General features: G+C 35.2%; 2 pseudogenes; both read left to right on the forward strand.

Annotated features, from left to right (window-relative positions):
* Window positions 1-24077, forward strand: LOC103557640 (UDP-glucuronosyltransferase 2B31-like; annotated as a pseudogene).
* Window positions 10606-13767, forward strand: LOC139082421 (adenylyltransferase and sulfurtransferase MOCS3-like; annotated as a pseudogene).
* Window positions 24078-25207: the final 1130 nt, after the last annotated feature.

The following is a 25207-nucleotide window of genomic DNA, read 5'->3' on the forward strand; positions in this document are numbered from 1 at the left end:
TTGAAAAGAAGCATTGTGTTCCATCAGGATGTCTATGAAATGGATTTCAGTTCTTATGCTGCTACTGCTGAGTTGTTACTTTAGTCCTGGGAGTGCCGGAAAGGTGCTGGTGTGGCCCACAGAATACAGCCATTGGATCAATATGAAGACAATTCTGGATGAACTTGTCCAGAGAGGTCATGAAGTGAGTGTTCTGACATCTTCCGCTTCCATTCTTGTTGATCCCAACAAACCATCTGCTATTAAATTTGCAATTTATCCTGCATCTTTAACAGAACTTGAATTTGAGGGTATTTTCAGAAAACTAGTTGATGAATGGACATATCTGCTAAAGGTTCATTTAGGACACATTTTTCACTAATGCAAGAAGACTTTTGGGAACTTTCTGATTGTATCAAAAAGCTCTGTAGAGGTGCAGTTTTGAACGAGAAACTTATAAGAAAACTACAAGAATCAAAGTTTGATCTTGTTTTCGCAGATGCCATTGGACTGTGTAATGTGCTGCTGGCTGAGCTACTGAAAATACTGTTAGTATACAGTCTCTGCTTCATTCCAGGCTATACAATTGAAAGGTATAGCGGAGGACTTCCATTCCCACCATCTTATGTACCTATTGTTATGTCAGAATTAAGTGATCAAACGACATTCATGGAGAAGGTAAAAAATATGATATATGTGCTTTATTTTGACTTTTGGTTCCAAACATTTAATGAGAAGAACTTGGATCAGTTTTACAGTGAAGTACTAGGTAAGTCGTGCTTTTAGTTGGTAGCTTGAAGTGCTAATTTTCTTAGTGCCTTGGGAGGTGAGTTTCTATAAAGGCAGAGGAATTTGTCTTTTATAATTGAAATGCTGAAATAAAAATACGCAATTATCTCCCAAACTAACAAATTTTATGGAAATGCTTAAATTATAGGGTCAGTTAGAATGCCGTGGTCCATTACTAGTACAGTGATTACTAGTCCATTACTAGTACCCTCCAGGAAATCATTAACCAACAGTTAAAGCACTGAGTTGTTTGGCAATCACATATGCATACCTCTGTATTTGTTTGCTTGTAATAGACTTTATTTTGTAGAGGAGATTTGAGTCCATAGAAATATTGACTAGAGATTTTCCATATATGCCTTGCTCCCTCACATGCATTGCCTCTCTTATTATCAACATCCCCCACTAGAGAAGTACATTTGTTACAGCTGATGAAACTATATTGACATATGATTATCATCTAATAGACCATATTTTATATGAGTTCTTTCTTAGTGATGTACATTCTTTGAGTTTGAATGAAATTGTAATGTGATATGTTCACCATTATAAAATCATAAGTGTAGTTTCACTGCCCTAAAAACCCTCTGGGCTCTGCATAACCCTTCTACAAATGAATTTTACTATAATTTTTTTCATCTTCAGTAAAAGTCATTAGAAATTTCACTAAATATTTTGATCAAAGCAGACATATATAGATTAAAGAATAACATATTTCTAGCACAACAGTTATGGACCTATGAGGAAATTGTTTCCTCTTATTTAGTTTAGATTCCTTTAAAAAGTAAACTATTTTGCCATATTATCTGAAGGATCCCCTCACAATTGAAAGATATAATGACTCTATCTCAGACACATGAACCTATGATTTGAGTTTCTAATGATTACACATTCCTTCACTAAGTACTTACAAATCATCTATTTTAAAGGCCTAAAATTTTGTTGAAAGGTAGACATAGAAGTTACTAGTCTATATTTTTTAAAAACAATGTCTCTCCATTAAAGATAATATGAGCCACAGTTAGGAGTGAGCACATTTATTTCCATAACTTTCCAGTTATTTTTTGCAAAGCCATTTATTTAGTACACATATGTTACCAAGCTCCTGACATGAGCCAAATGCAGGAGTAGCCGTACTTTCAAAAACCTCCCAGTTTACTTGGAAAATCCAGGATCGAGGGAACAGCTTGCTAAACTGTAGAAACTAGACTGAGTGCTCTAGGGAAACACCTTCCACGGGTATGGTAGGGTGAGTTGATGGAGCAGTTGAAATCATTGTTTACATTTGCATCAATTGCTTCTGCAGCTTTACAGAGTAAGCAAATGCATGTTTAATTCTTTAGTGGCTTAAGTTTAATAATTGTTCATGATTATGAATGCACTGATGTGATATTATAGATGACAGTCTCTTACACTTTGTCATATATATATATATATAAACAACATATATAAAACATATATATTATATATATACTCACATATCTTTATTATAAAACCACAGACACTTTTTAACATCTTTGGCTATGTCATTCCAAGGTCTTTTCAGAAAATTATCTGGTATATTCACATTACAAAAGTCTCCTTTCCTTTACTTTTGCTTGCTTTTTCCCTTCAGGAAGACCCACTAAATTATATGAGTTAGGGAGGAAAGGTGAAATATGGCTCATTTGAAACTACTGGGATTTTGAATTTCCTCGCCCATTCTTACTGCGTCTTCAATTTATTGGAGGATATCACTGAAAATTTGCTAATCCCTGCCTAAGGTGACCCACTCCTGTTTATTTGGTTGGTTTATTTTGAATTTTCAGTAGAAATGATTCTCTGTTCTTAATTTAGAATGTTTGATTACAGTGAGAGTGACATGGGAAGCTGGATAAAGTGACCTCCCAATTAGAAATTCATATATTTCAGTACCATCACAAGACTCTGAATTTCATTATGATTGTACAATAAAGTACTAGATGTGTAAAACTTTGGGAATAGGGTTACTTAAGTTAAGGCCTCATTATTCAACACATAAGAAAGTATCTGTCACTCATTCAAAGATACTATTTGTTTTGTTTTTTTGCTGAGGAAGATTCTCCCTGAGATAATGTCTGTTGCCAATCTTCCTTTTTTTGCATGTGGTCTGCTGCCACAGCGTGGCCATTGACAGGCAAGTGGTTTGGGTCCATGCCCAGGAACCAGGCCCAGGCCATAGATGCATAGTTCACCACAATTAACCACTAGGCTGCTGGAGCCTGCCCTCAAAGAATATTTTTAAAGTGACTAGTATAGTCCAGAGATATGTGCTGGATATGCAGAGAGCAGTGTAGACACAATTTTACCTCATACACACTAACTTTCTAGTTGGAAAGATAGAATATAAGCATGTAATAAAACCTGTGTGAGAAGTATTATAATAAGGAAAGATCACAATGCTAAAGAACATCCAGTGCGGATCACAGAACAACAATGATTAGGATCAGAAAGTATACTATTTATATTGGAAGGGTTATGTCATTAATTTCCAGAGAGAAAAGAAGTAATTACGAATTTAAAACACAGGGACTGAGAAAAAAAATGATGAATTGTTTGACAAGATACTGGAAACTTTGGGCTCTTCTACATTTGTTTTTTGGTACAACAGTACACTGAGCAATAAGGAACTATTCTAGAACAGAAGGTAATAAATTGATTTTAAATTGGCAAGAATGTAGGAATACCAGTCAGAATAATTCTAAAACAATTCCAGGCAGGAGGGTGACCGGCTCTTGCTGCAGAAAGCCTGCTGTACCTCTCCCACTGTGGGCCAGCTGTTCCTTGGAAGATTCAGGGAAGTGAGGATGAGGGCCCCCCACTGTCAGTTACACATAGAATATTCTACAAAGACATCCATTTTACAATATGATTTCAAGACAAATGTCATACATAAACAAACCAGAAATATGGTCAATCAAATAAGTAAATATACATGTATATTTCTGGATTATAAATAGGAATCTTATGGCTATTTCATGGAAACTCCAAACAGTAATATCAGACTGATTTGTCTGATGAGTCTAATATGACTCATCACCAATTTCCAGCCTTTAAAGAGTGATTTAGGAGGAGCTTGGGAAATAGTGACAAAGGTTAAGCTGAGGTATAAATTATAGAGCTGAGAGGAAAAAGATGTAAAGTCATCGCACTCATACAAAATTTTCATGGTGCTCATAGTCAGAGAAAGAAAATACTAATGACTAAACTAAAATAATTCTCCAGAAAACCTACCTGGAATAAACACAGTGATTTAGAAGAACTATAACAATAAAGAATCAAAGATGATTTGAGATTTTGTTCTGTGACCTCCTTTTAAGAATCTGTTTTAGTAATTAATAAAAGTGTAAATGAACAGAGTAGGTATAATTCTGTCTAAGAGCATTTCCTGCAAGCTACTGTATACTGGCTCTATTTCATTTCTTGCTTAAACACACACACATATCTGTAGAAATATACAAATAAAAGCAATCAATCTCATATCAATTGTATCATTCCAAAGGAACTGAGGGATTAGATCTGTTATAAGCAGTCACTGAGGAAAACAGAATGGAGGTTTCTCAAAAAGTCAAAAATAAAATTTCCATAAGGTCCAGCAATTCCACTCTGGGTATTTATCAAACGCAACTGACTTCAGGATCCCACTGAGATATATGCACAACCATGATCAGAGCAGCACTATTCACAAGAGCCAAAACGTGGAAACAACCCAAGTGTCTACCAACAGACGAATGAATAAACAAAATGTGGTATTTGCACACAATGGAATATGACTCTGCCTTAAAATTGAAGGAAACTCTAACACATGCTACAACATGGCTGAACCTTAAGGACGTTATTCTAGGTGAAATGGGGCATTAAAAAATGACAAAAGCATATGATTCACTTATATAAATTATCTAGACTAGTCAAATTCATAGAGAAAGTAGGATGACAGTTTCCATGGAATTCTTGCCTAATGGGTATAGTTTCAATTTGCAAGATGAAAAGTTCTGAATATTGCTTGTACAACGAGAATGTACATACTACAAAACTATACACTTAGGAATGGTTAAGACGGTAAATTTTATGTTATGTACATTTTACCACAATTAAAAATAAACAGGCACTACTCTAGTAATTCCTGATAATAGATGATTTCTTCTTATTAGTTGTTTGCAGCAATCCTTTCAATAGTGTTTACTATGCTATTGTTCTTTTGTGATGGTGCAAATTATTTCTTCACAGGAAATGGAAGAGTTTGCCCAGAGGTCTGGAGAAAATGGTATTGTGGTACTTAGCTTAGGGTCAGTAGTCAGCAACATGACTAAAGAAAGAGCCAATAAAGTTGCATCAGCCCTTGCCCAGAGTCCACAAAATGTTAGATAAAGTACCTTATAGTGGAAAGTTATTTAATGCATCTGTTAAACTTTGAAAAGGATCTGATTGCAAAAATTTCCTGCATAAAAGGTAAACTACATTGTATTATGGTAGATCAGATTTACCTAAAAAATGAGTTTAAAAGCCAAAGTATACATGGCAGTTGCCAACAGTGCAGGAAGTGTTTTCTACTGACAATAATTTTGACATTAACATTGGGATGAGATATAAATATATTTAACAGATACAGCGTAAAGTATTAGTATTATAAAGATATTGCAGGCAGGTACAGATATCATCAAATTCTGCCCTGTCATTTGCTCCTTTTCCTTCCAGGATTCCTGCAGGCACTACATGTCCTACAGATGTTCTCAGAAAGGAGTTATATTCTAACTCTTTCAGCAGCCGGGATCCTCAGTTTTGGATCCTGGGCATGGACACACAACACTCATCAGCTATGGTGTGGTGGTGACCCACACACAAAGTAAAGGAAGACTGGCAAAGATGTTAGCTCAGGGATAATCCTCCTCAGGAAAAAAAAAAAAAAAAGAAAGAAAGAAAGCAGATAAATTTTACCAGTAACATTAAGCAAGAAATGATAACAATCTGAAAGGCATTCTGAAGTTTAGGCTTGCCAGGTAATCCAGGCCTCTTTTATTTCTGCTTAATTTCTGAACAGGCCTATTCAATGTGCTGTTCAGGGAGCTATACAAAGAAAGGATGGCCAGGGCTCATCAACCTGCATTAGGTACCTATCGAGCCATGAGATTTAAAGAGAAAGAAAAAACAACTGGAAAAAAAAGAAAGAAAAAACTGCCCTTGTGGTCTGGGCCCTGCTAAAGTTTGAAACAGGAAAACATAGAAGAAAGGGTAGATGACCCTGTGTTTCATAAAATGTGGATCTAAAAGGACTCTGCTTCTAATCCATCTGAACAATAACTTCTCTCAATTGAAGAAGGACAAGGGAATATAAAAAGGAGTCAATTAGAAGCCAGGCCAGCATGGAAAAGTATTAGGTGTTCTCTTCTCTATAAACTATGGCAGTAAATTATTTCTAATGTATACAACATACCTGAAGTCTCTGTGTATTTGTGAACTACTTTTTAGTTTCCTAAATGATACAGCTTTCTGCCTATCATCTATGCTAATTTGCTGAGAACTGAAGTTGCTTTAAGACTCTCATAGCAAATAGGCATTGACTGCTGGCAATTTAGAATCTAGCTTATGAGCACTGATTGGGAATTCCAAAATCTGTACTTAATCTTGGTACTGGAATTGGAAATGCTTTGGCTGTAAGAAATCATATTAATCAATGCTATCAATGTTGAGAGTTCATCCTCAAAATGTTAACAGTCACTTGAATAAAATTTACCGCCATCACGATATTCAATTTTTTTCAACAGCTACACTTTTATTTATGAAATACTAAGAGCCTCTTCTTCTCAACATTTAAAGAATTGTCAAGCCTAGCAATAGCGTTAATTCTCTGGATTCATGTAAAAAATTACCACTTGAAATTTCTCTTGGAACTACTGGGATTAATAATTAGTAATTTAAAAGAAGTTAAATGTACTTACCAAGCAGAAATTATGTATGATTAATAAGAAATTGTCAATAAATAGAATTATTTTATTCGAACCAATAGCTGTCTTCATACATTTCTGTTTTTGTAAGTCAAAAGATGTAAAACTCTAAAGAAATAATTTATGGAAAAAGCAGATATAAATAAGTCACTTCTCCCAACACTTAAAAAGAAATAATCAGGGGAATATTAAATTTGGAAGCTGACAGCTAGTATAATACATAGCTAAAATGAATTAGCAGATCATTCATAATTTGCCATTTTTTTCACTAGAATTATGACGGTCTCAAAATTTTTTATGTGCTTGAATTGGTCATTGAAAAATCTCATTCATCTAATCCAAGTGTGAAACATCATGATTGCATTCATACTTGAATGAATATAAAATAAGTACATAAAAGATGAGTATTCCTATTAGATCAGTGTTTTATTGGTTCTCATTACTCAGTATCTCTTCTCCTCATTTCCTCATCTGTCATAATGAACGGGTTTAACTAGATGCTTCTTAATCTATTTAGATTCTAACATGCTATACCTTAGAAGTTTGACTCATGGAATAAAGCATTTTCTTTACTCTAATAGGTTATATGAAGATTTGATGGCAAGAAACCACATACCTTAGGCCCAAATACTCGACTCTATAAGTGGATCCCCCAGAATGACCTTCTTGGTAAGACTCTGGAAAACAAACACTGAAATGAAAGGAACTCCAACCTGATGATAACAGTTCAACAGGAAACAAATTTATTTAACATTTATTAATGGAAATCTCAAAAGTAAAAATTAACTTTCTTATATTTATTTCCCAGACCTAGGGGGAAAGCAGAAGTGAAAGCTTTCCTTGCGCTGATTCCTGCATAACCACCATCCACTTCCTCCTGCCCTGACACACTACTTATCAACTCAGTGACTTCACTATTTCATCAAGAGAATATATTCTAACATATCCTCTCCCCCTTTTTTCATATGCATTCTTTTTGTGCAACATGTTGTCTTTCCATTTTCTCCACCTGGCAATCTTGTATTCGTTTTTCAAGTCTCAAAGTCATACACTAATCTTCTATGTAGACTTCACTTACCTCCACAGTGGACCTAGATGCTTCTTCCTCTGAGCTCTGAAAGACATTTTAATGTACTTTCATAGGTATAGTAATCTCTTATCTAGAACACAAGGCCTCTTTCAGTGTCTTATATTGCCCTATTCTCAATTTAATCGAAGGCTTATTCTTAATAATTTACTGACAGTCACCCAATGCTAGGTCAAGTGAAACCAAAGCGTTTATAACTTATGGTGGAGCCAATGGCATCTATGAGGTGATCTACAAAGGGGATCCCTATGATGGGCATTCTTATGTTTGTGGATCAACCTGATAATGTCGTTCACATGAAGACCAAAGGAGCAGCTGTTAGATTGGACTTCAGTAAAATGTCAAGTACAGATTTGCTCAATGCATTGAAGACAGTCATTAATGACCCATCGTAAGTATCACTATTTTTTAATAGGCAGTATTTACAGATAAATTATTTTGCCAATGATGAGTATGAGTTTCATCCCACTTTTAAGAGGCTAATCATGAAATTATTAACATGATTTAACCATTCTTAAATCTACTTTTATTTTCACCCAGACATTTATTTAAAGTTGTATCATAATACCATAGATTTAATAGGCAACAAACTGGGGCAACAATTTTTTCCTCAAATAATGTAAAGTTACATAAGTAATTGTAAGAAGGACACATTTTTTAAAATACCATAGAATCCCAGAAGGGAAGAATGATGAACTAGAAGAAATATCATTAATTCTTTTAATTCAGTAGCTAACATCTCTGAAACTATAGATCTCTTTATATCAAAAATTGCTTTTATTATTATTATTTTAGAAGATTTTATAATGAGATATAATTTGCATACTATAAAATTCACCATTAAATTTATAACACTCAAATATATGTAGTATGTTTACAGAGCTACAAAACCATCACAGTAATATAAATTTAGGACCTTTTCATCACCACAAAAGAAACCTGACATGCCTTAGAAGTCACATCCTATTCCCCCCTGCCCAAGCAACCATTAATCGACTTTCTGTCCCTACAGATTAGCACTTCTGGACATTTCATATACACGCAATATACGGTCTTCTGCAACTGGCTTCTTTCACATAGGATAAGGTTTTTGTTGTAGCTTTGTATTGCTGAGTAGTATTCTATGATAAGGACATAGCACATTTTATTTACCCACTCATCAGTTTATGGCCATTTTGCTTGTTCCACGTTTGGCTATTACAAATATTGCTATATATACTTTTGTGTGACTATATGTAAAGGTATCAGTACTTACAGCAAATCTAAGCAGACTCAATCATTTAAAGACAAAGACTGTCAGAATGGATTTTAAAAACTAACTATAGATACTATTTACAAGACATGCTTAAATAGAAGACTACAAGAAAATTCTAAGCACAAAAGTAAGAAAAGATCTATTTCAAAAATAACCATATAAAGATGTATAGCTACACTAGTATCAGAAACATTAGACGAGAAATACAACTAAAATAAAAAAGAAATGCTTCATAATGATAAATAGGTTAATCGTTGAAAACAATACAAATTATTAATTCGTAACTCCTACTAATAAATTCTCCAAATGACAAAATAAAAGTAGACAAAAAGATGAAACAAAACACACCAATCTATAGTCATAATAAGACGTTTTTAAAGACCTTTTCTATAATATAGTAAAATGTGACAAAATAAATAAGTACATAAAAGATTTTAAGAATTCAATTTTAAAATGTAACCTATTTGATACATATGATCAAATATTAAGTTTATATATTGATATATATATTATATATAATATATATATATATATCGATGGTGAAAACACATTTTTCAACAGCATATAGAATGATTAATGAAATTGACCATGCATTTTGGGCCACACTAAGACTTAGTATTTGAAAATTTTCAAATTATAAACAGTATATTGTCTGCAGCAAATCACTTGAAAACAAATTGTGATCTGAGATACTAAATTATGAACGGTTGTTTTGTTGTAAGAGGTAGGGATCTTTATTATCACAACTTCTTTCTGGAATTAAGTGAGGGAGTCCCATCTGTCAGGCATACTAGCTTCAGGCCTCAGATACAACTATTCCCTTTTTTCTTCTTTCCTGTTTTAGCAAACTTCCAGAAATAAAACTGACATTTTGAGATGACAAATACAGCAGTCCCCAGACAGACCAGCAGGAACCCAATCACATCCAAAGAGTGGTACTAGACCCAGTTGAGGTCGTGGGAGGCTGGTCGCAGGTCTTTGGCTCCTTTGTGGCGCATAACAAACTCGATCCAGAAGACTGCTCGATCTAGAGGCTTCATTGGTTGATCATGTTGAATTCTTGATAATCTCATAGCATTCTTTTTATATCTAAAGGAGAAACACAAAGATAGTAACATTGAAAGGAAGTTAATTTGCTGAAGCATATCATTCCCATGAAAAGCTTTTGAAGTGCCATACCTAGGGTTCAAAATAAATGTCATAGAGTTGTGGAAGAAGTATATTTTTACTTGAAACTTCATCCACAGTTTGATTTTTAAATTGCAATTTTCTGATGACGAATATTTTACAAAGTGAAGATCAAGATAAGGTGGTAAATTTAAATCCTTTCTAGCAGGGGAAACATTAGGAACCTTTCTAAGGACTATAAGTCAGATGATGAATGCAATTTTAGGATGATGCTCTTGAAGTTTCTAAAAAGGAATTGTGTCATTGAGCTGTGTTTCCATCTCAGCACCTTTGCACTTTGTGTCCCCTCTGTCCCTCTCCTTGAGCACTCTTCCCTGCAACACCCCAAGGTTTGCTTCTAACTCCTGATGGAGGCATTAGATTCAGTGTCACTTCTCAGAGAGGCTTTTCCTGCCCACACTAATAGTACCCCAAGGTACGTAATCTACACTTTTCATTTTTTTCTTTTTGATTTCTATATATCTAAATACAATACAGTTTATAAAGTATACTTTTAATTTAAGTAAAAAATACAGATGAAAAATGCACATATACTAAGTGAAGAACTCATAAACTGCTAGACTGCTAAACTGTGAGAAAAGCATCCTGAAGTGAATATAAAATGTACCTACTAGCTACATATTGGTATCGGGTACCACAAGCTATGAAAAGCTCCTCATTTTCTTGGACTTTTTACTTACTAATCCCTTCTGCTAATTAACTGCTGTCATTATTTTTAACCTCATAGATTAGTTTTTCTAGTTCCTATATTGGAATTCGATAGTAATACTCATTTGTTTTTGTCCTTTCTGTTGCAGTTGCTGGTGAATTCCATTTCTGTATAGTATCCAATGTCTGACAATACCACAGATTATCTCTTCATAATGATCGTTGGACATGTGGTTTGTTAATAAAATGTTGGCCATTTCTACTAATGCTGATGTAAATATTCTTGTAAGTGTCTTTTGGTTTACATATTTATACATTTCTGTTGTATAATTGTTAGAAGGGAATTGCAGAGAAGATGATGCATGTATGATTATGATTTGTTTGTTGATTCTGAATTATTTAAAAATGTATTGCTTAATTTTCCAAATTTAGTGGTTTTTTTAGTTGGGTTTGTTTTGATGATTTCTAGCTTAATTAGAAATATGTCATACCAAAGAGAAGAAGAGGAGAAAATTAAATAAAAATGAAACTGTATGGATATATTGAAGTAGATTATTCTAATACAAAAGTTATAGAAAAATAAAATTATTGAGTTTAATTGTGTTTCAAACATTACATATGGACACAAGAACATTAAGCAGTGTATTCACAATATCAGTATTATTGTGCAAGTGCTCAGAATATTTTAACTTCATGTTGTTGCAAATTTCTTAGTTCTACCTTTTGCTAAAGTAACTATTCCATAGTTAGAATTGGGTAAAATGATTCACTCTTTCATTTCCTTTTAAGAGACCCCTAATGCTACTTGGCTTTTATTGCACATCCAGCCTCAGCATCACTCCTTGCCAAAGACATGGCAAGAAGCTTGCCTTCATCCAGTTTAACTCTTTTCCCAGTGGAATGTATGTGGGTTTAGAAAGATAACAACTGCTACCTGCTTCCTATTATATAACTGTCTATTTAAGAAAGACTGGTTTCACTAGTTTGTTCTCTTTACCTCACAGCCCTTTAAAACGATTCACCTGGTTCCTTTCACTCTTATTTTACCATTTCATAATGGATATACGATGTCAATTGTAGCTTCGATAATATAGAGCCTGTATCCTAAAGGAATTCTGGAATTTTCATTCTCTCAAATGTATGTGTACATATATGCCCACTTCTTCAAAGCAAGGCACACCACCACTTAGCTACTTTCACATATTGTAAGCAATTCAATGTGTTTATTGAACACAATTTTAAATAATAATTCTTATTCTATATAACCATACTAGAGCAACATGTCTCATTCTTTCTCTCTTTCCTCAGAAGCATGTTTTTCTCATCTCTCTCATTACCTTAATATGGAAACATTAAATCCTTTGGAATGACAGAAACAGAGTACATGATCATTTTCCTAAACCTAGGCACATTATGACTGATCATAATCAATAACAATGCAAAGAATATAGAAGTTATGTAAAGTTTATGGAAATAGCAAAATCAAAGCACTAGGATGCTCATGGCCCTCCTGAGACACACAAATCCAGGATTCCCTTTAGGATCGAAGTAGCCCAGGTGAGAAAAACATACCTATCTTAATTGGTTAAGAAGGCCGACATCAAAGTTGCATAACAAACATTCTCCAGGATTAGGCATGAATTTATTTTCAAAAAATCTTAAAACTTTGATGCTAGAGGATCTACAGGAAAAGTTCATCACATCTTTTTCCATATCATTCCTCTAGATAATTGACACATTTGTAGAAATAACATAGTGTCATGGTAGATAATATTGTTAAATCACGCATATAGGTCCAATTAATTTTCCTCAAACATCCTGTATCACATCTAACAGATAAAGGTTGGTAATCATTGTACAGTGAGAAATATTACAAATCACAAACAGAAAGACAGTCTAATATCAAAATAGACGGCACATGTGAACAGACACTTAGAGAAGTAGAAAGGACCACTAACATACAAAAGATGGCAAAAGGCACTGATTTTAGGAGAAGATAAATTCAGTCAATAAATCATTTCTCACGGAACACATATCAAACATAAGAATCTGAGAGGACAGAGTCCACCACGGCTGCCAGGGAGGACGTCCTGGCACTGCAGGCTGAAGGTGCCCAGCATGAAGAGGAGCTGAGGTCCCTGAAGCAGAGGCTGGCAGCGGCTCTTCTGGTGGAGCAGGAGCCAAGGAGCTGGTTGTGGTGTCATCCTGCCACGGAAGGCGGCCCTGTCCGGAGAAGAGGTTCTGCGCAGAGCCAGCAGCTAGTGCTGCTTGCGCTCGCCGTGTCTGGACAGCTGTGCCTGGAAACCGTGTCCGTGCTGGGCATGGGCTGCAGTGGGCTAGGGTCCCCACGACTCAGTACCTGGCAGTAGCTGGTGTAGCCTCCCTGACCTTGAGGACCACAAGCTAGTAGAAAAGAGCTACCTGGCTCGCCAAGTGCTGCACAGGAGGCACTGGCTGGCAAGGCAAGATTTTTGGCCGACGCCTGGCTGCGCTGCCTTGATTCAGCCCTGTCCTGCACGTGCTACTGTTAGGCGCTCATAACACTCGCGGTGCTGGACCTAGTCCACCGTTGTCACTTGGTGGCTGATTGCTGGGACAGCGTGCTCACTCGCTATCTGCCTAACGACGCCTGTGTGCTGGCCAGTGTACATCAGGCCTCGAGTGGACCTGGACATCTGTCCTGTGCCTCATACCCTACACATCCCTTTGAAATATTTGGAACAAAGGGGTGCAGAGAGCCTGAAACTCTTAGGAGAGACAATACAGGAAGGGAAGCAGGGTACATAGAAGGGGCAGTTCTCCCCATTTATGCGATTTGCAATCCAGGCAGTGACTCCCAGAAAACCTTGAAGATCCTGTAGTCCTTGACAGCAGCCCAAGAGTTAGTCTCTTTAACAGTCCAGGGTGTTGTGGGGGCCCTCATGCTAAAATGGATGGCACATCTCTGAAGTACTGAGGTGGCTGGTATAATCTGGCCTGAAAAAGGTGTGGATTGTCATATAATGCACAATTTAGAGAGCTTTTTGATTAAGGTGGGGAAAAAAGCAGGAAAGGCAAATAACCTGCAGTTTAAAACACAAAATCCTGTCACTCTCATGATATGTCAGGTGTTTGACACCCCTTCAAGTGTTAAAAATACCAGGTAGTTCTCAGAAACAGTATTAAAGAAGCATTTACTTGCATTTTTTTTTTCAGTAATGTGTAGAATAGCCTGGGATTCTACAATATGTGTGATTACATGGACTCCTTTTTACAAGGTGTTTTTTATTGTAATTTGTTGGCTGATGTAGTTATGAATGGATTATAATACTGTTTCTCAGAACTGTTTTCTGTTTTTAGCACTTGAAAGGTGTCTTGAACATGTGAAATATAATGCAAGTGACAGGATTTTGTGTTTTACTAGGAGTGGAATTGCTGGGTTACATGATAAAACGAGGTTTAATGTTTGAAGGTTGTCAGGCTGTATTCCACAGTGGCCGTACCATTTTATGTTCTTAGCAGCAACATATGTGAAGAAATTTCCAGTTTCTTCACATCTTTGCTAAACTTGTGTTTTCCCATCTTTTTTTTTTTTTAAAGATTGGCACCTGAGCTAACAACTGTTGCCAATCTTCTTTTTTTTTCCTTCATCTCCCCAAAGCTCCCAGTACATAATTGTATATTTAAGTTGTGAGTGCCTCTGGTTGTGCTATGTAGGACGCCGCCTCAACATGGCCTGATGAGTAGTGCCATGTCCGCGTCCAAGATCCCGAACCAGCAAAACCCTGGGCTGCCCAGGCAGAACACGCGAACTCCACCACTCTGCCATGGGGTCGGCCCCTTTTTCCACTTTTTAATTTTAGCCATCCTAGTAGTTGCAAGGTGATATCTCATTGTGGTTTTGACTTACATTTCAATGATGCCTAATGATATTGAGCACATTTTCATTTGGTTATTGACAACTTGTATATCTTCCTTGGAGAAATGTGTATTCAGAATCTTTGCCCACCTTTTAATTGGGTTGTTTTATCTTTCTGTTTTTCAGTTTAAGAGTTTCTTATATATTCATGACACATTCCCTTATCGGATACATGATTTGCAAATATATTCTCTAGTTCTGTGGGTTGTCTTTATTCAGTTTCTTGATAATATCCTTTGATGCATGCAAGTTTTTAATTTTCATGAATTCTAGTTATAACTATTTCTACTTTGGTTGCTTGTGCTTTTGTGTCATAGCCAAGAAACTATTGTCAAAGGCGGGATCAAGCTTTACTCCTGCTTTCTGCTAACAGTTTTATAATTCTGCCTCCTACTTTGAGGTTTTGATTCACATTGAGTTAATTTTTGTAAATGATGTAAGAATCCAGCTTCATTTTTTGCATTAGATAAGGATATCCTTTATTCTCAGCACCATATTAGAAAAGGCAGCTGTTTCCTCATTGATTACTTTTGGCATCCCTGTCAAAAATCAATTGACCATAAGGTGAAAGCTTCTTTCTGGATTCTCACATCTGTTTGATTGATATCAACACCTATGCAAAGCAGTGTTGATTACTGTGGGCTTGTAGTAGGTTTTGAAGTCAGGAAGTTTGAGTCCACCATCTTTGCTCTTCTTTTTCAAGATTGTTTTGGCTGTTCAGGACCCCTTGGAAATCCATATGCATTTCAGGATCAATTTTTCCACTTTAGCAAAAAAGCCATTGGACTTTTGATAAGGATTGCATTAAATCTGTGGATTGTGTGGAGGTTATTTTCATTTTTACAATATTAAATCTTCCAGTCTGTGGATATGGGATGTCTTTACATTTATTTGTCTTCTCTAATTGCTTTCAGCAATATTTTTCAGTTTTATGATACAAGAACTGCACCTCCATAGTTTAATCCTAATGTTTTGTTGTTTTTGAAGGTATTGTAAATAGAGTTATTTTCTTTTTGCATTTTTCATGGCTAGTGTAGAGAAATACATGGACTTTTGTGTGTTCATACTATATCTGCAAATTTTCTGAATATCTATATCAGCTCTGGTACTTTTGTTTGTGGGTTCTTTAGGATTTTGTATATATAAGATCATGTCATCTGTGAACAGAGATAGTTTTCCTTCTTGTTTCCAATCTGGATGACTTTTATTTCTTTCACTTGTCTAACTGCTCTGGCTAAAACTTCCTGTACAGTGTAGAGTAGAAACGATGAAAGCAGACATCATTGTTTCATTCCTCATTTTATGGGGAAAGCTTTGAGTCTTTTTTAATTAAGTATGATGTTAGCTATGGGCTCTCGTATATACCCTTATCATGTTGAAGAAATTTACTCAAATATATTGTTGACTATTTTCACAATGACAGGATGTTGGATTTTGTTAAATGTTTTTCTGTGTCTATTGAGATGACCATGTACTCTTTTTCTCTTCATTCTCTTTATGTGGTGTATTACATGGATTTTTTCTGTTGAATCACCCTCACATTTCTGGGATAAATCCCATTTTAAAATGTCATATAATTTTTTATATGTTGCTGGATTCAATGGGCTAATATTTTGTTCAGGAGTTTTCACTGTATTCATTCATCTATCTTACTTGGAAAAATATCTGCTTCAATCCTTTGCCAATTTATTAATTGGGTTGTCTTCTCATTATTTGATTGTAAAATATTTTTATGGATACAAATACATTATCAGACATTTGATTTGCAAATATATTTTCCCATTCTGGGGATTGATTTCCCACTCTCTAATGGGTGATCTTTCAAGCAGAAAACTTCTTAATTTTGATAAAATAAATCTTTAATAATTAAATGTTTTCATATTCCCAAGGAAAATATTGTGGAATTTGTAGTGTCTAGTATGGAGACCATGAATTCAGCATTTATTACCACTATCAGCATTATTATTTTATTAGAAGGTTATCCCCTATGAATACTCTTAGTATGTATTATGAAGAAGAAAACAGTAGTGCAATTGAATTTAAAAATACTTTTAAAGGAAGAGAAAAAGAAGGAAAAAGAAACATAAAGCAGGTTGGACAAGTAGAAAAGAAAATACAAGGTAAAGTAGTAGCTGCAAATGTAAAGATGTCAGTACTTACAGTAAATCTAAACAGACTAAATCATTTAAACACAAAGATTATTAGAAAATATTTCAAAATTCACTATATATACTGTTTACAAAATCATGCTTACACAAAATGTATAAGATTGTAAGTACAAAGGAAGTAAAAGATCTATTTCAACAGTAACCATAGAAAGATGCTGTACCTATAACTATCAGATACAGTAGACCAGAAGCACTATTAAAAATAAAGATAAATACTTCATAATGACAAATAGGTTAATCTTTCAAAATAATTCAAATTATTAATTGGTAACATTTAGAAATAAATTCTCCAAATAAACAAAAGTAGACAAAAGGAAGAACAAAAATATAGAAATCTATAATCATAATATTTTTAAATACCTTTCTCAATAATATAGAAAAAGTTGACAAAATAATGAGTAGATGTAAATAACATATAAAAAAGGTTATTTATATGTCAATGAAGAAAACACATTTTTAAAGAGCATATAGAATTATTAATGGAATTGATCATATATGCTGTGGTGTAAACCAAAATGCAGTACTTGAAAATCTTCATATCATGTGGAGTGTATTGTCTGGACAGACTAGAATTGTTAGAAATCATCAAAAGAAAGATAACTAAAACAACCTCTAAGTTTTGGAAATTAAGCAATACTTTTCTAAATAATTCAGAGTCAACAAATAAATCATAATCACACATACATTTTCTTCTCATCAAATCCACTTCTAGATATTAAGCAACAGAAATGCATGAATACGTAAACTAAAAGAACTTATGTAAAAAAAAGGCATTGTATCACTTAGCTACTTACAGATATGGTGAGCAATTCAGTGTGTTTGTTGAAGGCAGTTTGAAATAATGATTTTATTCTGTGAAACCATACTAGGTCAGCATGTCTCATTCCTTATTTCTTTTCTCAGAAGCCTATTGTCTCATCCCTCCCATTAAACTAATATGGAAACATTAAAGCCTTTGGCACTGACAAGAAATGAATACAATCACCATTTTCTTTTAAACCTAGGCACACTGCAACACATCATAATCCAAGAAAAATGTAAATAATACAAAAATTATGTACATTTTTGAAAATATGTAAATCAAACCACACGGATTCTCAAGGCCTTCCTGAATTCTACACGTCAGGGATTCACTTTATGATCAAAGTGGTCCTGGTTGAGAAATATATATCGTACTCACTGGTCAAGAGACAATCATCCAAGTCTCAAAACAAATATTTCTCAGGCTATGGCATGAATTTATTTTTGAGACAAGTTAAAACTTTGATGCTGATGGAATTATAAGATAAATTTATCACAGATCTTTCCATATGACTCCTCTACATCATCGACACATTTAAAAAGCATGAAGTGCCAAAATAAGTAAATTAATAAAAAATAAAGTGCCATAGTAAATAATAGTGTTGAATCATGCATATGGGCCAAATGATTTTTCCTCAAATCTGTCTTACAATCTATATAAGAGGAAAAAATTGGTAGCCATTCTATGATGAGAAATCTTACATCACAATCAAAAGGACAGCCCAATATGAAAATATGGAATATTGAACAGGCGATTCACAAAAGTACAAATGACTTATAATGTATAACAAATAGCAAAAGCACTGACACTTCACGAAATACAAATTAAATCAATAAATTATTTTACTAGAGAAGACTTATCAAACATAAGAATCTGAGAAAGTTATTTTTTGGGGAGTACAATGTGGAATAACACTTTCAAATAAAATTTAAACATTTAACCCTGTGACTCTATATCTAGAAAACTGTCTGCAGAAATGCTTGCACATCCACATATGTGCAGGAATTTCTCTCAGGTACTTAAATAGCATCCATCAAGGAACATTTTCACCTCCTATGAAAGTTATACCATACACAGCAATTATAGAGAACAAGTGGATAACAAGTATTATTGTTGGGTGCTCTCCACCTCACATGGCTAAATAAAAAACTAGTTCCAGGTTAAAGAAAACTAAGCCTTATTATCTTCTTTGAAAATAAAATTAAGTCTATGAAAATCTGCATATACACAAAGGAAATCATTTGGAAAAATACAAAATTTCCAATGATGAGAATTTAAATGTTTACTCTATATGTGTCTTCATTGCTGACTTTTCACAATACTGTTTTCAAGTTTTAATTATGTGGTTTAAAAAATTAGTTAATTAAATAAATGTATTGATGCAATATAAGTTCTCTGATTCTGATATTATGGTATCAATTTGTTAGTGCTGTACAGAATACTTGAATTGACTAGAAATCTGGTGTATTCTCTATTTTCCTGAATTGGAGTCCTATTTAGCATATCTGTTTTGTGTTTCAAATTTTAGAAATAAATATAATGCAATGTTTATTAAAAATATAGATAGTTGTAAAAAATCTAACAAAATTCTTAATGATTTTACTGTTTTTATTGTTGACACTTAATGAATCTTGTAGTAATTTACTGACCCCTGCTGGCTTACTTCAAAAGATTATATTTACAGTGATTTAAGATATGACTATAAGAGTGGTCCAAGATGACAGCATAGGAAGACCCTGAACTCACCTCCTCCCACAGACACATGAATCTACACCTATATGTAGAGAAATTCCTGCTGAAGAAGAACTGAGGTCTGACTGATAGCTGCTGCACAGCAAACAGGAAAGACATAGAAAAAGATAGGAAAGATGGAGACATAGCGTGGAGGGGATCCCCACCTCTGATGTGGTAACTGACAGCAGGGAGGGATATCACAAGAGCGTTTCACCAGCTTGCATGCTCTGGGGAATGGCAATAAAACCCGAAAAAACAATGATGTAGAGAGCACCTAGACTACATGGAAAGGAAATCCAATTTTCTAGCCCCAGAGCATCTGCAAAACAGGCAGAGAGCTTCTGGAACTGTCACTGGAGTGGGAGATGAAGCAAGTGCCATTTTTTGCATTTCTCTCCACCAGATAACATAGGAGGCAATGGGATCCAGAAGAACAAACCAGCTTGTTAAGACTGCCCAAGCAAGCCATGAGATCTTGGTCCACATGAGTTTCAGCCGACTCTAAAGGCAGTCCTAGCAAGGAGAGTCCTAAACTCACTAAGTCAGTGCCCATTCTAGTTCCAGTCATCCCCAGGTGTAGTCTTAGTGCAGGGTGCCTCTAACAATTCCAGGCATCCCCCAAAGGTGGCCAAGTATAGCTCACCCCAAGAAACACCCAGCCACACACAATCACACAGCATCCATTCTGCCAAGTTGGCCCAGGTGCAGTGCTCCAAGACTCTTCCAGCCTGTGCCTACTCCAGCTCCAGCTGGCATGCCATGGCAGCCCACATTCTGTGTGCTTCAGGAATTCCTCAGCCTGTAACCCTGCCAGCTCCAGCCTGCCTACCAAAGCCATCTGGCACATGCAGTCTACACAGGGAATACTCCAATACAGGGTCACTCCTTAAAAACTAGGAGAGGGAGCTATTTCACCTAACATACAGAAACAATTTTAGAAAGGCAAAAATATGAAGAGAAAATGTATTATATTCCAAAAAAACGAACAAGATAAACCTCCTGAAAAAAAATACTAATGAAACGGAAAAAAAATAATTTACTGAGACTTAGAGTTAATAGTTTGCTGAAATTCACCTAATCCTAGGTCAACCAAAACCAAAGACTTTATAACTCATGATGGAACCAGCAGCATCCATGAGGTGATCTACCATGGGATCCCTATAGTGGTCCTTCCTTCATTTTCAGATCAACCTGATAATATTGCTCATGTGAAAACCAAGAGAGCAGCTGTTAAATTGGACTTCAACAAAACGTCAGGTACAGATTTGCCCAATTCTTTGAAGGTAGTCGTTAATGGCCCTTTGTGAGGATAACAATTTTTATTCAATAGATATTATTTACACATAGCTTTTTTTGTCAATGGTGAGAGTAAGTTTCATCCCATTCTAAGAAGCTAACTTAGAAATTATTAACATGACTTAACCCAACTTAAATCTATTTTTATTTTCATCCAGACATTTATTTCAAAGTTGCATTGTAGCCCCATAGGCATAGTGGGTAACTAACTGGTGCAACAACTTTCTACACAAAAAATGGAAAGTTATTCTAGACAAAAAATTGTAGGAAAAACACGTTTTTAAAACTATGATAGAACACATATGAGTAAAGAATGATAAGCCAGGAGAAATATAATAAAATATATCAATTCAGTACCTAAAAGTTCTGAAACTATAAATTTCATTGTGCTCAAAAACTGATTTCATTATTATCATTTTTAAACAGGTTTTATAATGAGGTACAATTTATATAACATAAATTCACCTGCTCAAGTACTATATTGAAATATATGTAGTATGTTTACAGAGCTATGAAACGATTACCATAATATAAATTCAAGACATTTTCATCACCACAAAAAGAAGTTTGACATGCCTTAGAAAACATTTCCCATTCCATACTGTCCAAGTAACCATTCATCAACTTTCTGTCTCTATAGATTAGCCCTTCTGGATATTTCTTATACACAGAATCAAACAGTAAATGGGCATTTGTAACTGGCTCCTTTCACATGGGATAATGCTTTTGACTTTTTTCCCTGTTGTAGCTTTCTAAGGCTGAATAATATTCTATGGAAAGGACATAGGACAACTTATTCACCCATTCATCACTTCATGTCTATTTTAGTTGTTCCACATTTGACTACTACGAATATTGCTATATATGCTTTCATGTGAATATATATAAAGATATCAGTACTTACAGTAAATCTAAACACTAAATCATTTAAAGACAAAGATTGTCAGAATGGACTTCAAAAACTAAATATGTATGCTATTTATAACACATGCTTAAATAGAAGAGTACAGGAAAATTGTAAGTGCAGAGGTAGAAAAAGGTCTATTTCAACAGTAGCCATAGAAAGAGGTATGTGGCTCTACTAATATCTGACACAAAAGATGAGAAACACTACTAAAAATAAAGATAAATACTTCACAGTGATAAATAGGTTATCTTTCACAGCAATACAAATTATTAATTTGTAGCACCTACTAATAAATCTTACACATGAAATTAGACAAATGGAAAAACCAAATACATAAATCTATTGTCATAAGAGGATATTTTAAAAGGCCTTTTTCTATATTATAAAAAAGATGACAAAATAAATAAGTACATGAAAGATTTGAAGATCACATTTTAAAATGTAACCTCATATATATACAATATTTTTATTTTATATTTATGCATATAAAAAACAATGGGGAAAACACATTTTTCCAGTTCATATAGAATAGTTAATGGAATTGACCTGAGATGCTGGGGAATAAACCAAGACCTAGTAATTGAAAATATTTGAATCATAAAGAGTATATTATCTGACATGACTAGAATAATGCTGGAAACCATCAAAAACTATGTATAACTAAAAACACTCTAAATTTTGAAAATTAAGCAGTACATTATTACACAATTCAGAGTCAACAAAGAAATCATAATCATACACGCACATTCTTCTCAACAATTCCAATTTCAGATATGCAACAGCAATGGATAAAATGTAAACCAAAAGACATGTACAAGAATATTTATAACAGAACTAGCAGAAATGGCCAAAGAATTGGGAACAATCCAAATGCCCATCAATCACTAAGAAAAAGACAAGCTGTGGTACTGTCATACAATGGATACTATACAACAATGGAATTAACCAAAAACTGCTAAAGAAAAGAAAAAAAACAAATAACTACTTACTATATGATTTCAATATAGAAACAAGAAAAACTAATCTTAGGTGATAAGAAGTAAGGATAGTAGTTCATTCAGAAGGGAAAGCTGCCTAAAAGGTTAGCAAAATGAGGTTCTTCCTTGTAACCTGTGGAAATCTATGTCAATATCTAGGTAGTAGGAACTTTGGTATATTCACTTTGTGACAACTTTCCAGCTAATTATGAAATTTCGATCTGTTCTTTTAGGATATGTGCATTTTTCTTACATATTTCAAACAAATTAAAACTATGTTTTAAAACATATATTTATAAATTTTAGGACTCAAATAAGAAGCAAAACGTAAGCAAGGCTTAGAGTTGCTATCACAGTGTGGCCAGAAACAGCCTCACTGAGATGTGACACTGAAGCCAAAGCCTACATCAAGAGTTAGAAGCAAGCCTTAGGATGCCATGGGGAATGTGCTCTAGGAGAGGAACAGAGGGGACACAAAGAGCAAAGGTGCTAAGGTGGAAACACCTTTAGCAGCATCAACCTAGAAGGCCTATGTGCTTACAACAGAGTGTGCATGGGACAAAAGTGATAGGAGAAGTGGCTGCCAGGAGAATGAACTTGCAAGATCCTGTAAGGCAAACAATAGACTAGAATTTCTTCTAAATGGCATGAGAAGCAAGATGAAAATTTTGAACAGGGAGGTGTCATCATCTGCTGTGTTCCAAAAAAAATCACTCTGGCTACTGAGTGGAAAATAGCAGAGTTATGAAGAGAAGAATAGAAGCACAGGGACTGGTGAAGAGGCATTTCATCCATGATGACACAATTCCTCTTTAAAACCTTCAACAGCAGCACCCTAAATATGCATTTCTACCGTCCGAGTTACAGCGTTTGAAATGGCTCCTATCATTTCCTCTGCTAAAGAAAAATTAACTTACCCACCCTAACTTCCATCTGCATCTTTTAAAATATTTGTCACAGAGAAAACTGAAATTTAAAAGCCAAACATCTATGATACTCAAAGAAAAAATATACTACTTCTTCAATTCTGTCATTTATTTTAAATCATATGTACGACACTTTTGAAACTCTTCATGAGAATAATATGCTTGGGCAAATTATCAGCCTTTCTATGTGGATATCATTGTCTTTCTTTTTTAGATACAAAGTGATTATTAAAAAGTTATCAAGAATTCATGATGATGAATCAAGGAAACCTCTACATCAGTCTTCTGGATCAGTTTTTTCATGCACCACAAAGAAACCAAACACCTGCAACCAGCCTCTCCTGACCTCACCTGGTTCTGGTACTGCTCTGTGGATGTGGTTGGGCTCCTGCTGACCTGTATGACAAGTGCTATATTTCTCATCAAAAAAATGTTATCTGTTTTATTTGTGGAAGTTTTCTAAAAGTAGAAAGAAGGAGCACTAAATTAGGTGGATTCAAGACCACAGTGTAGGAAGAGTCTCAATTTATGTCCTTCCATAGACACAGCAAATATACAGCTACATCTGGATCAATTCCTCCTGAAGAGAAACTAGAGTGAAAGGAACACCTTCTCCACAACGAAGGATGAAAAGGACCACAACAAGATGGGTAGGAGAGGCAGAGAATGGCTTTCACCAAATACTCCTACCCTGGCAATACAACACACAATACCGTCATGTACCACATATCGATGGATTGTCAGCAACACACTGCATGTACCATGGTGTTCCCATAAGATTATTACCACATAGGCAGTTTTGCAGTAGGCTCTACCATCCCAATTTTTAAGTACACTCTTTGGTATTTTCACAATGACAAAATTGCCAAATGACTCATTTTTCAAAATGTATCCTCATCTGAAGTGACACACAATTATAGGGAAGGATTTTACCAGGATGGGCACTTCTTATGGAGTAGCAAGCAGTTGGCATCCCACTGCAGGAAACTCAGACCCTGGGATCTGCATCAGAGAGGTTAGCACCCAAAACTTCTGGCTTAGAAAGCCATTGGTGCTGACAGCCAGGTGACCCCAAGTGCTATGAGAAACAGAGATTCCTCTCTTAAAGGGTTTGTGTGGGGTCTCAATCTCACAGACTCCAAGCAAAACAACAGTAGTTTGAAAAATGCCAATACTATATGTGAAGGAGACTCATTTGTGAATGTAAAACCATTGGCTGGATGGGCTGGATAGTTGAAACACTCCCCAGGGACTGAGAGGCTGGTAGACACCATTGTTGTTCTCCCGCCTCACGTTACAGAACACATGGTGGTGCTCAGACACAATGGCAAGGAGTTGTGGCACTAATTCACCACCTTGCTGAATCCAGGGAGATATGGCAGTTGCAGCACTCCCCTACTCTCTGGCTGGCATGGGAAGGTGTGAACTCAAGGCATTCTCCTGCTCCCTAGCTAAAGTCTGAGATGCAGGCAGCTATGACATTCCCCCTCTGCCTGGTTGGGGCTGAGGGTGTGATCAGTCAACACTCTCCCACTCCCGGCATAAAACCATTCTCTCACTCCTAACCTAAAAGGAGGGCAAGAGCTCAGACAA

This window comes from Equus przewalskii, chromosome 3 (assembly GCF_037783145.1).
Source record: "Equus przewalskii isolate Varuska chromosome 3, EquPr2, whole genome shotgun sequence".
Taxonomy (NCBI): domain Eukaryota; kingdom Metazoa; phylum Chordata; class Mammalia; order Perissodactyla; family Equidae; genus Equus; species Equus przewalskii.